The sequence below is a fragment of the Molossus molossus genome, unplaced genomic scaffold (assembly GCF_014108415.1).
Source record: "Molossus molossus isolate mMolMol1 unplaced genomic scaffold, mMolMol1.p scaffold_m16_p_9, whole genome shotgun sequence".
Classification (NCBI taxonomy): Eukaryota; Metazoa; Chordata; class Mammalia; order Chiroptera; family Molossidae; genus Molossus; species Molossus molossus.
Window position 1 is genome coordinate 96525410 of NW_023425403.1, and position 14926 is coordinate 96540335.

The window sequence follows — 14926 nt, forward strand, 5'->3', positions numbered from 1 at the left end:
ACACATAGTAATTAAAATTCCAAAAATTAGAGAACAAGAGAGAATCCTAAAAGCAGCAAGAGATAAGTCACAGGTTACCTACAAAGGAACCCCCATAAGGCTCTCAGCTGACTTCTCAACAGAAACACTACAGGCCACAAGGGAATGGCATGAAGTAATCAAGGTCGTGAAAAACAAGGATCTGAATCCAAGACTACTCTACCCAGGAAGGCTGTCATTTCAAAACAGAAGGTAAAATAGAGAGTTTCCCAGACAAAAAAAAAAAGACTAAGGGAATACATTAGCACCAAACCAGCACTGCAAGAAATGTTAAAGGACTGCTATAATGAGTAGAAGAAATAGGAAGAAAAATATAACCACACTAAACAAAAATGGCAATAAATAAGTACATATCAATTATCACCTTAAATGTAAATGAACTGAATGCTCTGATAAAAAGACACAGAGTAGCTGATTGGATAAGAAAGAATGACTTATCTACATGTAGTTTACAGAAGACCCACCTCACAACAAAAGACTCACATACGTTGAAAGTGAAGAGATGGAAAAAATCTTTCAAGCAAATGGAAAAGCAAAAAAAAGCTGGGGTAGCAATACTCATATCTCATAAAAAAGATTTCAGAATGAAGGCCATAACTAGAGACAAAGAAGACCAGTATATAATATGGAAAGGATCTATCCAACAGCAAGATATAACCTTGCTAAACATATATGCACCCAATATAGAAGCACCAAAATATATTTAAAATCTTTTGGAGGACTTCAAAGGAGAAATCAACAGCAACACAATCATAGCAGGGGACTTCAACACCCCACTGATACCACTTGGTAGATCCTCTAGACAAAAACAGAGACTCTAAATGAAGCACTAGACCAAATGGATTTAATAGATATCTACAAAGAATTGCACCCCAAAACTACGGAATTCACATTCTTCTCAAGTGCATATGGGACATTCTCAAAGACAGACCACATGATAGGACACAAATCTCTACAACTTCAAGAAGACAAATCATATCAAGCATTTTCTCAGTTCACAATGGCATGAAACTAGAAATCAATTGCAACAGGAACATGCAAAGACATTTCAACACATGGAGGCTAAATAGCATGTTATTGAACAATGAATGGGTTACCATGGAGATCAAAGTAGAAATTAAAAACTTCCTGGAAACCAATGAAAATGAACACACAAAAACTCAAAATCTATGGGATGCAGTGAAAGCAGTTTTGAGAGGGAAGTTCATAGCACTACAGGCCTACCTCAAGAAACAAAAAAAATTTCTAATTGACTATCTACCTCACAACTTAAATTAGAAAGCAAACAAAAAGAAAACCCCAGAGCAAGTAGCAAAAAGGAAATAGTAAAGATCAGAGTAGAAGTAAATGACATTGAGACCAAAAAACAATTCAAAGGATCAATGAAACAAAGAGCTGGTTTTTCGAAAAGATAAACAAGATTGATGGACCCTTAGCTAGACTCACCAAGAAACAAAGAGAGAGAACCCAAATACACAAAATCAGAAATGAAAGAGGAGAAGTAACAACCGACACCACAGAAATACAAAAGATTGTTAACAGCTACTATGAACAACTATATGGCAACAAATTCGAAAAGCTAAGCAAAATGGACAAATTTCTAGAAACAGACAGTCTCCCAAAACTGGACCAGGAAGAGATAGAAAACTTGAACAGATCAATAACAACTAAGGAAATTGAAGAGATAATCAAGACTCTCCCAGCAAACGAAACCCCAGGCCCAGATGGCTTCACGGGGGAGTTTTACTGAACATTCAAAAAAGAACTAACACCCATTCTCCACAAACTATTTCAAAAAATTAAAGAAAAAGGAAGACTTCCAAACATGTTCTATGAAGCCAGCATAATTCTAATTCCAATACCAGAAAAAGGCACTACAAAGAAACAAAACTGCAGGCCAATAACCCTGATGAACATAAACGCCAAAATCCTGAACAAAATACTAGCAAATCGGATCCAGCAATACATCAAAAAAATTATTCACCATGACCAAGTGGGATTCATTCCAGGGATGCAAGGCTGGTACAATATTCGCAAATCAATAAATATGATACACCACATAAACAAAATGAAGAATAAAAACCACATGATCATATCAATAGATGCCGAAAAAGCCTTCGACAAAATCCAGCATCCATTTCTGATAAAAACGCTCAGCAATGTGGGAATAGATCATATCTAGATATAATAAAGGCCATATATGAAAGACCTACAGCCAACATCATACTCAATGGGCAGAAACTAAAAACATTTCCATTAAGAACAGGAACAAGACAGGGATGTCCACTTTTGCCACTCTTATTTAACATAGTACTGGAAGTCTTAGCCACAGCAATCAGACATGAGGAAAAAGTAAAAGGGATCCAAATTGGAAAGGAGGAAGTGAAACTGTCATTATTTGCACATGACATGATATTATACATAGAAAACCCTAAAGACTCCATCAAATATCTATTAGACTTAATAAATGAATTTGGAAAAGTAGCAGGATACAAAATTAACGTCAGGAAATTGACGGCATTCTTATACACCAATATTGAACTCACAGAAAGAGAAACCGAAAAAACAATCCCATTTACTATCGCAGCATAAAAATTAAGATACCTAGGAATAAACTTAACCAAAGAAGTAAAGGACCTATTTGCAGAAAACTACAGGACATTGAAAACAGAAATAGAGGAAGATATAAAAAAGTGGAAGCACATACCTTGTTCATGGATTGGAAGAATTAACATCATTAAAATGTTCATACTACCCAAAGCAATCTATAGATTCAATGCAATCCCCATCAAAATACCAACGACATATTTCACAGAACTAGAACAAATACTTCAAAAGTTCATATGGAACCAAAAAAGCCCCCGAATAGCCACAGCAATTTTGGAAAAGAAGGACAAAGTAGGTGGGATCACAATACCAGATATCAGGTTATACTACAAAGTGACTGTAATCAAAACAGCCTGGTACTGGCACAAGAACAGGCATATAGACCAGTGGAACAGAACTGAAAACCCACAAATGGACCCAAGACATTATGCTCAATTAATATTTCACAAAGGTGGCAAGAGCATACAGTGGAGTAAAGACAGCCTCTTTAATAAATGGTGTTGGGAAAATTGGACAGCTACATGCAAAAAAATGAAACTAGACCATCAACTTACACCATACACAAAAATCAACTCAAAATGGATAAAAGACTTAAATGTGACCCGTGAATCCATAAAAATGCTAGAATAAAATGTAGGCAACAAAATTTCAGACATCATATGGAACAGAATTTTCACTAATACATCACCTAAGGCAACAGAAATAAAGAAAAAAATGAACACATGGGACTACATCAAACTGAAAAGCTTCTGCACAGCAAAAGAAACAATCATCAAAATGGAAAGGCAACCCACTATATGGGCGAACATCATTGCCAATGATATATCAGATGAGAGGTTAATTTCCAATATATATAGAGTGCTCATACAACTCAACAAAAGGAAGACAAAGAACCCAATTAAAAAATGGGCAGGGTTGCTGAATAGACACCTCTCCAAACAGGACATACAAATGGCCAAGAGACATATGAAGAAATGCTCAACATCACTAATCATCAGAGAGATGCAAATTGAAACAACAATGAGGTATCACCTCACACCTGTCAGAATGGCCGCCATCTACAAATCATCAAACAACAAGTGTTGGCGAGGGTGTGGAGAAAAGGGGACTCTAATACACTGCTGGTGGGAATGCAGACTGGTGCAGCCACTATGGAAAACAATATGGTGTTACCTCAATAAATTAAAAATTGAACTTCCATTTGACCCAGTGATCTCACTTCTAGGAATATACCCTAAGAAGCCTGAAACACCAATCAGAAAGAATATATATACCCCCATGTTCATAGCAGCACTATTTACAATAGCTAAGATCTGGAAACAGCCCAAGTGTCCATCAGTAGACGAATGGATAAAAAAGCGGTGGTACATATACACAATGGAGTACTATGCAGCTGTAAGAAAGGAAGATCTCTTATCCTTTTAGATGACATGGAGGGACCTGGAAAGTATTATCCTAAGTGAAATAAGCCAAGCAAAAAAAGACAAATACCACATGATCTCACTTATTTGTGGAATATAATGAACATAATAATCTGAGGAATACAATAGACCCAGAAACATGGAAGTAGGGCACAGACTGACATCCCTCAGAAGAGAAGGGCGGGGGAGGGCTGGGAAGAGATAAACAGAACTTATATGCATGTATACATAATCAATAGACATGGACAACAAAGCCGGGGACGGGGCGGGTGTGGGGTAGGGAGTGGGGTGCCGATGGGGTAAAAAAGGAGAAACATCTGTAACAAAAAAATAAGTAAAAAAATTTTTTAAATAAATAAAATGGGCGGAAGAGCTGGATAGACACCTCTCCAAACAGGACATACAAATGGCCAAGAGACATATGAAGAAATGCTCAACTTCACTAATCATCAGAGAGATTCAAATTAAAACAACAATGAGGTATCACTTCTCACATGTCAGAATGGCTGCCATCAATAAATCATCAAACAAGTGTTGGCAAGGGTGTGGAGAAAAGGAGACTCTAGTACACTGCTGGTGGGAATGCAGACTGGTGCAGCCACTATGGAAAACAATTTGGTGTTACCTCAAAAAGTTAAAAATTGAACTGCCATTTGACCCAGTGATCCCACTTCTAGGAATATATTCTAAGAAGCCTGAAACACCAATCAGAAAGAATATATGTACCCCCAATTTTGTAGCAGCACTATTTACAATAGGTAAGATCAGGAAACAGCCCAAATGTCCATCAGTAGACGAATTGATAAAAAAGCGGTGGTACATATACACTATGGAATACTCTGCAGCTATAAAAAAGAAAGATTTCTTATCCTTCGAGATGACATGGAGGGACCATGAAAGTATTATCCTAAGTGAAACAAGCCAAGCAGAAAAAGACAAATACCACATGATCTCACTTATTTGTGGAATATTGAACATAACAGTTTGAGGAATAGGGTAGACCCAGAAACATGAAAGTAGGATACTGACTGACAACCCTCAGAAGAGGGGGTATCGGGGTAAGGAGGAGATAAACCACAGAACTTATATGCATGTACGCGTAATCAATGGACATGGACGACAAAGCTGGGGTCAGGGTGGGTGGGGATGGGGAGGAGGGTAAATGGGTAAAAAAGGAGAGACATCTGTAACAAAAATAAAATTAAAAATAAAAAAACAAACAAATAAAAAACAATGCTTTTCTACTCCTAAATTGGGGATCTGAAGCTGCATTTTAATGTGCACTGGCGACCAGGAGCCCTCTCATCTGACCCCAAAGTTGATCGAGTTAGGGCTCCGTAAGGCTCCGTGGAGGCATGTGCAGTTGTTTGTTTACGGCAGAACTTGGCGTCTAAACTTTAGTAGAAGGTGATAAGCCCCTTATGGGCCACATGGACTAAAGATTTGCAGTGCGGTAAGTTGAAGGCCATTGAAAAACTGTCTGCAAGTAGGAATGAAAATAGTACGGGCAGAAATTTGAGTATTATCACTCTAAAAGACAAGGTCACCTACTTGGGAAGAATGTGGCCTGCCCCCGTGCTACCCGATCCTTGGCCTCTGCTCAGGGCCCCCTGGCTTCCCTCAGGTGCCGCTGCCTTCATACTGGCACTGGGAATACAAGAAGTTCTGCAACAGCATCTGCTACCATGATTAGTCCTTCTGGTAGTTCTTGGCATCAGCACAGACCTATAATCTTCAGGTAATAGGGAATTTATATCATGCTTAAATTTAACCATTTGTTCATTCAGGCAATTTATAGAGTGCGTGCACTGTGCTGGGCACCTGAGCTCATAATACAGAGGCAAGCAACATAGACCAACGTCGCTACCCTCATGAAACTTGTATTCTAGCAGGAGCCTGATAATAAATAATAGTTGTAAAAAAATTACATGGTATATTAGGAGGTTCTATGAGGGGGTACAAATGGGTTCAACCCGCTTTTTAAAACTTATAATATGAGGCTGAATCTGATTATCAAAACACTGTTTATTAAATCTTCAAAACCGAAGGATTTTTAGTTACTTTAGTCTTGTCTTCACATGTGCTAGGATGCACAGTAATACAGACCACAAACATCTAGAAACATGTAATGAACCTCCTTTGGAAGAAATTACCATATTCATTTTTAAATGCACTCGTCTGCTTTTACATAATATATATCATACAAAATACATATAGAATTTTTTCTGAACCATCTGCATGAAAATCACTTACACAGTTGCCCCTCCTTATCTGTGGAATAGACCCCCAGTGGATCCTTGAAACCACAGATGTCACTGAACCCTATATATATATTTTTTCTATATATTCATAACCTATAATAATTTTAATTTATAAATTAGCACAGTAAGATTAACAATAACTAATAGTAAAATATAACAATTATATATAAAACATATTATATAAAACAATATACTGTGGTGGGAGCAGGATCATGTGTCATGAACACACCCAACTGGGACCTGGGGAGGCAGAGACCTGGAAGCCTTGGACCCACACATGGCCACAAGAGGATGCCGTGTTGTAGTGCCCTGAAAGCCAGTACATGACATTGCTTTCCAAGTCCCTTGAGTCTAGTGAAAATCAATACATTAAATGTATAAATGCAATCTAAGATGTTAAAGGAAAGAGCCCTTTTAAAAAGATGTTAATTGCTAACACTTTGCTAGGTTAATTAGTAGAGTAATAAGATTTGAGAATTAAACTTAAATCAGTAAGTTTAGAAAAAGATGGGCTTGAAATTGATAACTTTAATTAATTGGATAGTAATTTTTCAAAGTAGCTTTTGGGTATTTTTCTGTGCACAGAAGCAGAGCAGAAAACCTACACTGGTACTCCAGAATTGTAACTGAGTAACTAATGGAAGTTTAATGTAATCCCAGCCAGAACTTGTCCAAGTATACACCAGGTCTGGTCCTCAAGCCAGGGGAAGGTCCAAGGACCCAGCTACTGAACTGAGTGAGTTCAGAACCAGTGACTCAGTTCTGAGGGCCCATTCTCACTCATGGCGTTCTGAGAGAGGTCTTTGCTCAGGGATCTCCCAGATCCCATGGAAATGGGGATCTGGTTCACCCCCTCAGTGGTCTTCTGCACCTCCAGGGTGACCCCAGACCCATATCTGTCCTCCAGCCCTGATACCACAGCAGGGTAAAGTGGTTGGAAATTCTTCAGGCAAATGGCCAATTGACTACATGTCAGTTTGTTGCCACATCTGAAAATGCAAACCTGTAGTGGCTCATCCTTTACAACATATACATTGCATCCAATCTTATGTTCACTGAAAATGCTTATTTAATTGACACATTTATTGCACATCTATCAAGTTGTCCCATCTCCAGGTCCTTCTGTTTCTACATCTGTGTCTTGAATAGTAAGCATTTCAAAGACAGGATGGTTGTGGGGTTTTTTTTTAATTTAATATTTTTACTTTCTTTTCAACCACCCAAGAAAGCCCACACACAGTTCTGGCTAGGAGAGCACCTAAGGACCTAACGAGGAGCGTAATGAGTTCTTGATGTATTCCTGGCATGCTTCTCATGAACCCAGGAAACTTCGAGGTGCTGTCCTAAATTCCATTTGCTAAGTAGAGGCATTGTTATGACGAGACTAATCTCAACAGCCAGCATTTCTCCCCAGTGAGGCAGATTTATGAAGAAGATTAGATCCATCTTTGCTTTTTAGAATCTACAGTGACAATGGCGTCCATGTGCTCTGAGGAAGGGCTGGAGGGAGAGTTTGTTCAGCCTGGGCCTTTGTTCTGTGGGGCAGTTAGTTGATCTCTCCTGATGTAGCAGCCTTGTTTCTGGCACAATAGTTCTCTGTTTTAAATGAGTTCGCAGATAATACTGTAAGAGGAAACTTATGTAAACCATAGCAACGATTAGAACTGATGAGAATTCAAGGCTAAAAAGCAAGTCTTGTTATTAAAACAGATTTGAAGATAAGAGCAAAGTAAAAAATTATTGAGAGAGAAATGTGGCCGTGGAAACTCATTCTTCATAATTTCCATCATCCATATCATTTTCCAGACAGACTGAGAGGACAACTTCAGTGTATTTTGGCCAAAATCATTGCATAAAACAAGAGGGGGTGAATGCTAATGTAATTAACAGTGGGAGTCAGACCAGGGGAGTCAGACAAAGAGAAGAGTCCTCCTGTGTGCCAGCTCATTCGTTTCTCAGTGCAGAGACACGAGGCTCAATTTTCTGAGTCTCGGTTTTCAGTTTTTTTCAGAATCAGATACTTGGAGTTAGACGGTTGTCAGAATTTACATCACAGAGAATAAGAAAGAGGGTTTTTAAGTTTTGAAGAGTATATGGTCATGAAAAGGTATACTATCTACTCATTCAGAATATCACTTTTAGTAGCCATAAAAATAGGTACACACCCCAGACACAAGAGAAAGAAAGCCTGGCATACGAGGAAACCAGCGAGTGGGCCTAGAACAGCTGCCCGTGGAAATCACCAGGAAGCTTGGCAGCTGGTGCCTGGGCCCCACCCGGAAACTGCTTCAGCGGCTCTGGACTGGGCTGTTTAAAGCTTCCCAGGTGATTCTTATGTGCAGCCAGGCTTGCAAGCCACTGGCCTACACAATCAGTAACTCCTGCTCCCATTTGCTCCTCTCGACATGAGCTACGATAGCCTCAGTCTTGAGGACTCTGCCAGCATCTGTTCTGGCAAAATACATGCCTTCCCTAACCCTGAAGAGGGTGAAGCTGAGGGCAGCCAGGAGAAGACAGTGATGACTGGCAGCAAGGTAACCTCGGACAAGCCCCCTGGAAGGGTTTGGAGACAGTAGAGCTGACCCGTGGGCGTCGCCTCGCCTTAGGTGTAGTCCCTTCTCTGATATGAGAAGCTCACCCAGCCTTGCCAGAGCACTGCCTCCGAGTTGTGATAATCCACTGTTGTTGACTTATGCCAGACAGTGGTGATGGGTACCCTCTTATCCCTGAATTAGTGGAGTATATCCCTGTGAGACCGGCCGTTTCCGTCTTCGGGCAGGCTGGTGGCGCAGTTCAGCAGAGTCAGAACTCCATCCACACCCACCTCCACCTAAGAGGACCCGGCACATGTCAGATCAACCAGTTGTCTTTGGAAGAACACATCTCTCCTGCTCCCTACAAGATTGAGGGTCCTGAAACCATACTCACTCGCTGCTGTCTGTGCCACTGAGGCCAAGACTTGATGCCTCCGGCCAGGCGATGCCAGGGCCGTGAGGAAGGGCAGGAGGCAGACAGTGAAGCTGAAAAGGGGATAGGGCAGAGTGCACGCAGTGTTTATGCCTAGATGAGGAGGTGGTAACACTGGAAAACTGGTTTAAAATTTTGTATAAAAAGCAGTTGAGCCTGGCCAGTGTGGCTCAGTGGTTGAGCATCAACCCATGCACCAAGAGGTCACCAGTTCGATTCCCGGTCAGGCACATGCCCAGGTTGTGGGCCTGACCTCCAATGGGGGCATGCAGGAGGTGGACAATAGATGTTCTCTCTCATCGATGTTTCTCTCTCTCTCTCCCTCTCCCTTCTTCTCTCTCTAAAATTTTTTAAAAAAAAAAAATTGTAATCAAATAAAAAGCAGTTGACAAGAATCAACAGACCAAAGGCATCTTTTTGTAAATAAAGTTTTCCTGGATAACACACACAGCTAGTTGAACCCCTAGACCAGCGATTTTCACCTAGTTTGCCTCAGAATATTCAAAACATGCAGTACCTGACTATGTAGTCAGGGGCACTGACCTCTTTTCCCTTAGACTGTCACATTAAAAAATGACAACAACCAGCACAACAATAGCTGTTTGGTGTGAATGAATCAAAATTATACCTATGTTTTTTGTCAGATCAGCAAAACACATGATACATTTTGGTGTGCTGCAGAATTTTAGTAATTAGTTTGTGTGCCACGAGGTGAAAAAGGTTGAAAACGCCGCCTGCATCACCCTCTTCTCACTCCATCAGCAGACGGAAGCTCACTCTCCAGAAAGGGGGCCAGTAGGCCAGGCCGGCGGGCATTAAGCGCAGTCTGGTGGCAGTGCTGCCCTGAACCCAGGAGGAGGAATGGTTCTGGACGCCCAGCCACAGTCCCATGGTCTTCGGAACGCAGACTGCCTGGTTTCTAACACCTGCCCAGGCAGGAGACTGAGGGAGCCTGGGGAGAACCGAGCGGCGGTCGTACCGGACAGTACGTATAGAACATTTTCATCACTGCGGAAATAAGACTCAGGGTTAGGAGTGGAACCTTTTTTTTTCCATCATAAACTTTATAGATCTACTTTGTTTTAAAAACTGTCCACATATTCGTTTATTAAAAAAAAAAAAAAGATGGGAGGCTTTCCCCTAGAACTTAGACCCCTGAATTTCTGTAAAGGCATTAAGTATTCATAATGCAAAAGGATAGCAGTCATTCTCAACTGCAGGTATGTGTTCACCCCTCCCATGCCTGGGAACATTTGGCAGTGTCTGGAGACACTTTTGATTGTCACAAAGTGGGGGAGGGGAGGGGAGGGGTGCTGCTGGTATTTAGTGGGCAGAGGGTAGGGGTGCTGTTGAACATCCTACCATGCACCCAGCAAAGAATTGTCCAGCCCCAAATGTCAATTGTGCCAAGGTAAAGAAACCGTGAATTATTATTATTATTATTTTTTTATCCTCACCTGAGGACATTTTTCCATTTTTGTTCAGATAGAGCAGGAGGGAGAGAGAGAGGGAGAAACATCAACGTGAAAGGGACACATCAAGTGGCTGCTACCCACACAACCCAACCAGGGCTGGGGACAAACTGCAACCGATGTATGTACCCTTAGCGGGAACCGAACCCAGGTCTCTCTGGACCACAGGTCGACTCTCTAACCGCTGAGCCAAACCAGCCAGGGCAAGAAACCGTGAATTAAATTAAATCTCTAAGATTCCAATCAGGTTCCCAAATTATGTGTATATGTATTTATTTTTTTACTGAAATACTCCTGTGGCCTGCTACATAGTAATTGGGAAAAGGTCGGTGCCACAGGCTAGCATCACACCCTCAGTGCACTAGAAAACCAAAAGGAAGACTTGAAAGAATAATCTGGATAATTCAAACCAAAAATATCTTTTCTTTTGATTATTGCTCAAACATATTAAAAATCGGATTTTAAAAACTTATTTTTTATTGAGTTGTAATTGACATATAACATTGTGTAAGTTTCAGGTGCACAACATGTGGCTTTGATAACATTGTATATTGCAGTATGATTACTATCATAGCATTAGCAAACACTTTTTTTTTTTTTTTTTTTTTTTAATCCTCACCCGAGGACATTTTTCCATTTTTTGTTCAGGCAGAGTGGGAGGGAGAGAGAGAAACAGAGGAATAGAGAGAGAGAGAGAGAAACATCGATGCGAAAGGAACACATCGAGTGGCTGCCACCCGCACAACCAACCAGGGCCGGGGACAAACTGCAACCAAGGTACGCGCCCCTAGCGAGAACCGAACCCGGGTCTCTCGGGACCGCAGGTCGACACTCTAACCGCTGAGCCAAACCGGCCAGGGCACATTAGCAAACACTTTTATGTCACATAATTATTTCTTTTGTGTGTTGAGGACTGTTAAGATTTTCTCTCTTAGTAACTTTAAAGTTTATAAGTATTATTGATTATAATCACTTTGTTGTGCATCAAGTCTTCAGAACTTATTTATCTACTAATAACACATTTGTACCCTAAATAAAACATCTCCCTGATTTCATCACCCCCAACCACCTGGTATCCGCCATTCTATTCTGTTTTACAAGCTCAGTATTACTAGATTCCACAAATATGTGTTATTTGCCTTTCTCTATCTGACTTACCTTACTTAGCATAGTGCCATCAAGGTCCATGCATATTGTTACAAATAGCAGGATTTCCTTCTTTCTCCTGGCTGAATAATATTCCATTGTGTGTCTATGGAATTTTCTTTATCCACTCATCCATTGATGGACACCTAGGTTTCTTTCATATTTTGCTGATTGTGAATAATGCTGCAGTGAACATGGGGATACAAGTATCTCTTCAAAACATTGGTTTCAAGTTCTTCAGATATATACCTGGAGTGGGGAGGCTGTATTCTATGGTAGTTCAATTTTTAGTTTTTTGAGGAATCGCCATACTGTTTCTATAATGGCTGTACACTCATCCCTTGTCACTTCATGCTTTGACTTTTGCAGCTTCACTCTATCACAGTTTTTTCTCTCTATTGCGGTTGTTTTAAAAAAAAAAAAATACGCGATAGAGTGAAGACATGAAAGTCAAAATGCGAAGTGATGAGGGACGACTGTATAAATAAAGAATCGTACTTTGTGGAAATTCATTTATTGCAACAGAGTCTGGAACTGATTAACCACGATAAACGAGGGCTGACTGTACCAATTTATTGCCTCACTATAGTGTACAGGGGTTCCCTTTTCTCCACATTCTCACCATTTGTTATCTTTTTTTTTTTTTTTTAATCCTCACCTGAGGACATTTTTTCTATTTTTTGTTCAGATAGAGTGGGAGGGAGAGAGAGGAAGAGAAACATCGACGTGAAAGAGACACATCGAGTGGTTGCCACCCACACGACCCAACCAGGGCCGGGGACAAACTACAACCGAGGTACATGCCCTTAGCGGGAACCGAACCCGGGTCTCTCTGGACCGCAGGCTGACGCTCTAACCGCTGAGCAAAACTGGCCAGGGCCATTTGTTATCTTTTTAATAATTCATTCTAACAGGTATGAGGTGATATCTCATTGTGATTTTGATTTGCATTTTTCTGATGCTTAGTGATGCTGAGCATCTTTCCATGTTCCTGTTGGCCATCTGAATGTCTTCTTTGCAATAATGTCTATTCAGATCCTCTGGCAAGTTTTAAATCAGATTGATTTTTATTATTGAGTTGTAGTTTGGGTATTAACCCATTATCAGATATATGGTTTGTGAATTTTCTTTCCCCTTCTTTGGGTTGTCCTTCAATTCATGGACGGCTTCCTTCGCTGCGCAAGAGCTCTCTCGTTTGATGTGGGCCCACTTGTTTGTTTTAGCTTTTGTGGCCTGTGCTTTTTATGACTATCCAAGACGTCATTGCTTAGACAAAAGATCATTTATCCTATGTTTTCTCCTAGGAGTTTATGGATTCAAATCATACATTTAAGTATTTGGTTCATTTTGAGTTTATTTTTGTGAGTTGTGTAAGGTAAACGTTTGGTTTCATTCTTTTCAATGTGGCTTTAGTTTTCACACCATTTAGTGAAGAAATTATTCTTTCTCCATTGTATAATCTTAGCTCCTTTGTTGTAAATGAATTGGCCATACATGCATGGGTTTATTTCTGGTTGCACCGTTCTGTTCCATTGCTTTATGTGTCTGTTTTAATGACAAAACCACATTTGATTACTATAGCTTTGTAATATAATTAGACACTGGGGGCTGTGAGGCTTCCAGATCTGTTCTTTTGCAGAATTGTTTTGGTTTCTGTGGGGTATTTTGTCATTCCATACAAATGTTAGGATTGTTCTGTTTCTCAGGGAAACATCATTGGAGTTTTGATACAGATTGCACTGAATCTATAGATTGCTTTGGATAGTATGGACATTTTTTTAAATTTAGTTTTATTGTTGAGAGTATTACAGATGTCCCCCATTTACCCCAGCCTTTCCCACCTCAACCCAATTCCCCCTGCACCCCAGGCCTTCACTGCACTATTGACTGTGTCCATGGGCTATGCATCTATGCATATAAGTTCTTTGGTTAATCTCTACCCCCCACCCCACTTCCCTCTGAGATCTGTGAGTCTGTTCCATGCTTCCATGTCTCTGGACCTATTTTGTTCTTTTGTTGTTGTTGTTCATTAGATTCCATATGTAAATGAGATCATATGATATTTGTCTTTCTCTGACTGGCTTTTTCCGCTTAGCATAATAATCTCCAGGTCCATCCATGCTGTCACAAGGTTAAGAGATCCTTTTTACTTATCCCATTGTATAAATGTACCACTATAATTTTATCCATTCATCTACTGATGGGCACCTGGGTTGTCTACAGATTTTGGCTATCATAACTAAGGCTGCAATGAACATAGGGGTGCATATATTCTTTCTGGTTGGTGTTTCAGGATTCATAGGATATGTTCCCAGAAGTGGGGTCACTGGGTCAAACAGCAGGTCTATTTTTAATTTTGAGGAACCTCCACACTGTTTTCCACAGTGGCTGCTCCAGTCTGCATTCTCACCAGCAGTACACTAGGCTTCCCTTTTCCCCACATCCTCACCAGCACACACAAAAAAATGAAACTACACCACCAAACACCATACGCAAGAATAAATTCAAAATAAATAAAAGACTTAAATGTATGTCATGAAACCATGAAAATCCTAGAAGAAAATGTAGGCGCCAAATCTCAGACATCACACGTAGTAGAATTTTCACCAATACATTGCCTAGGGCAAGAGAAACAAGAAAAAAATAAACAATTGGGACTACATCAAACAGAGCCCTTTTCTTATATCAAGGATTCATAAAACAGATCCTGTACTAAATAGAGCCAGACCCACTATCCCCAAATCCATTATTTAATTGAAACTTTGCATAAGGTTGCCCTGTAGGCTTGGGCTGAGCCAGGCCAGAGGAAGGGTCTGAGAGAAGCAGACCCAGGTGGAATGGAGGCCCCCAGTTTCGACCTGCTGAGCTGCAGGAAGGGTGAGAGAGCAGGAGGACAGGGTGAGGATTTAAGGTGCAGCTGCTTGTCTGCACTCTGTGGGCATCCAAGGGATTAGTCAGTAGTCACAGCTCCCTTTCCTGTGCAGTCTCTGAAAGGCAAAATATACAGTCGGTG

The 14926-nt window shown here is 40.5% G+C and overlaps 1 protein-coding gene across 1 annotated transcript in view; it reads left to right on the forward strand.

Moving 5' to 3' along the window:
* The window catches only part of FAM124A (family with sequence similarity 124 member A), an 83510-nt gene that overhangs the window by 67228 nt on the left and 1356 nt on the right, over positions 1–14926 (forward strand). The gene's annotated exons all lie outside the window — the stretch shown is intronic.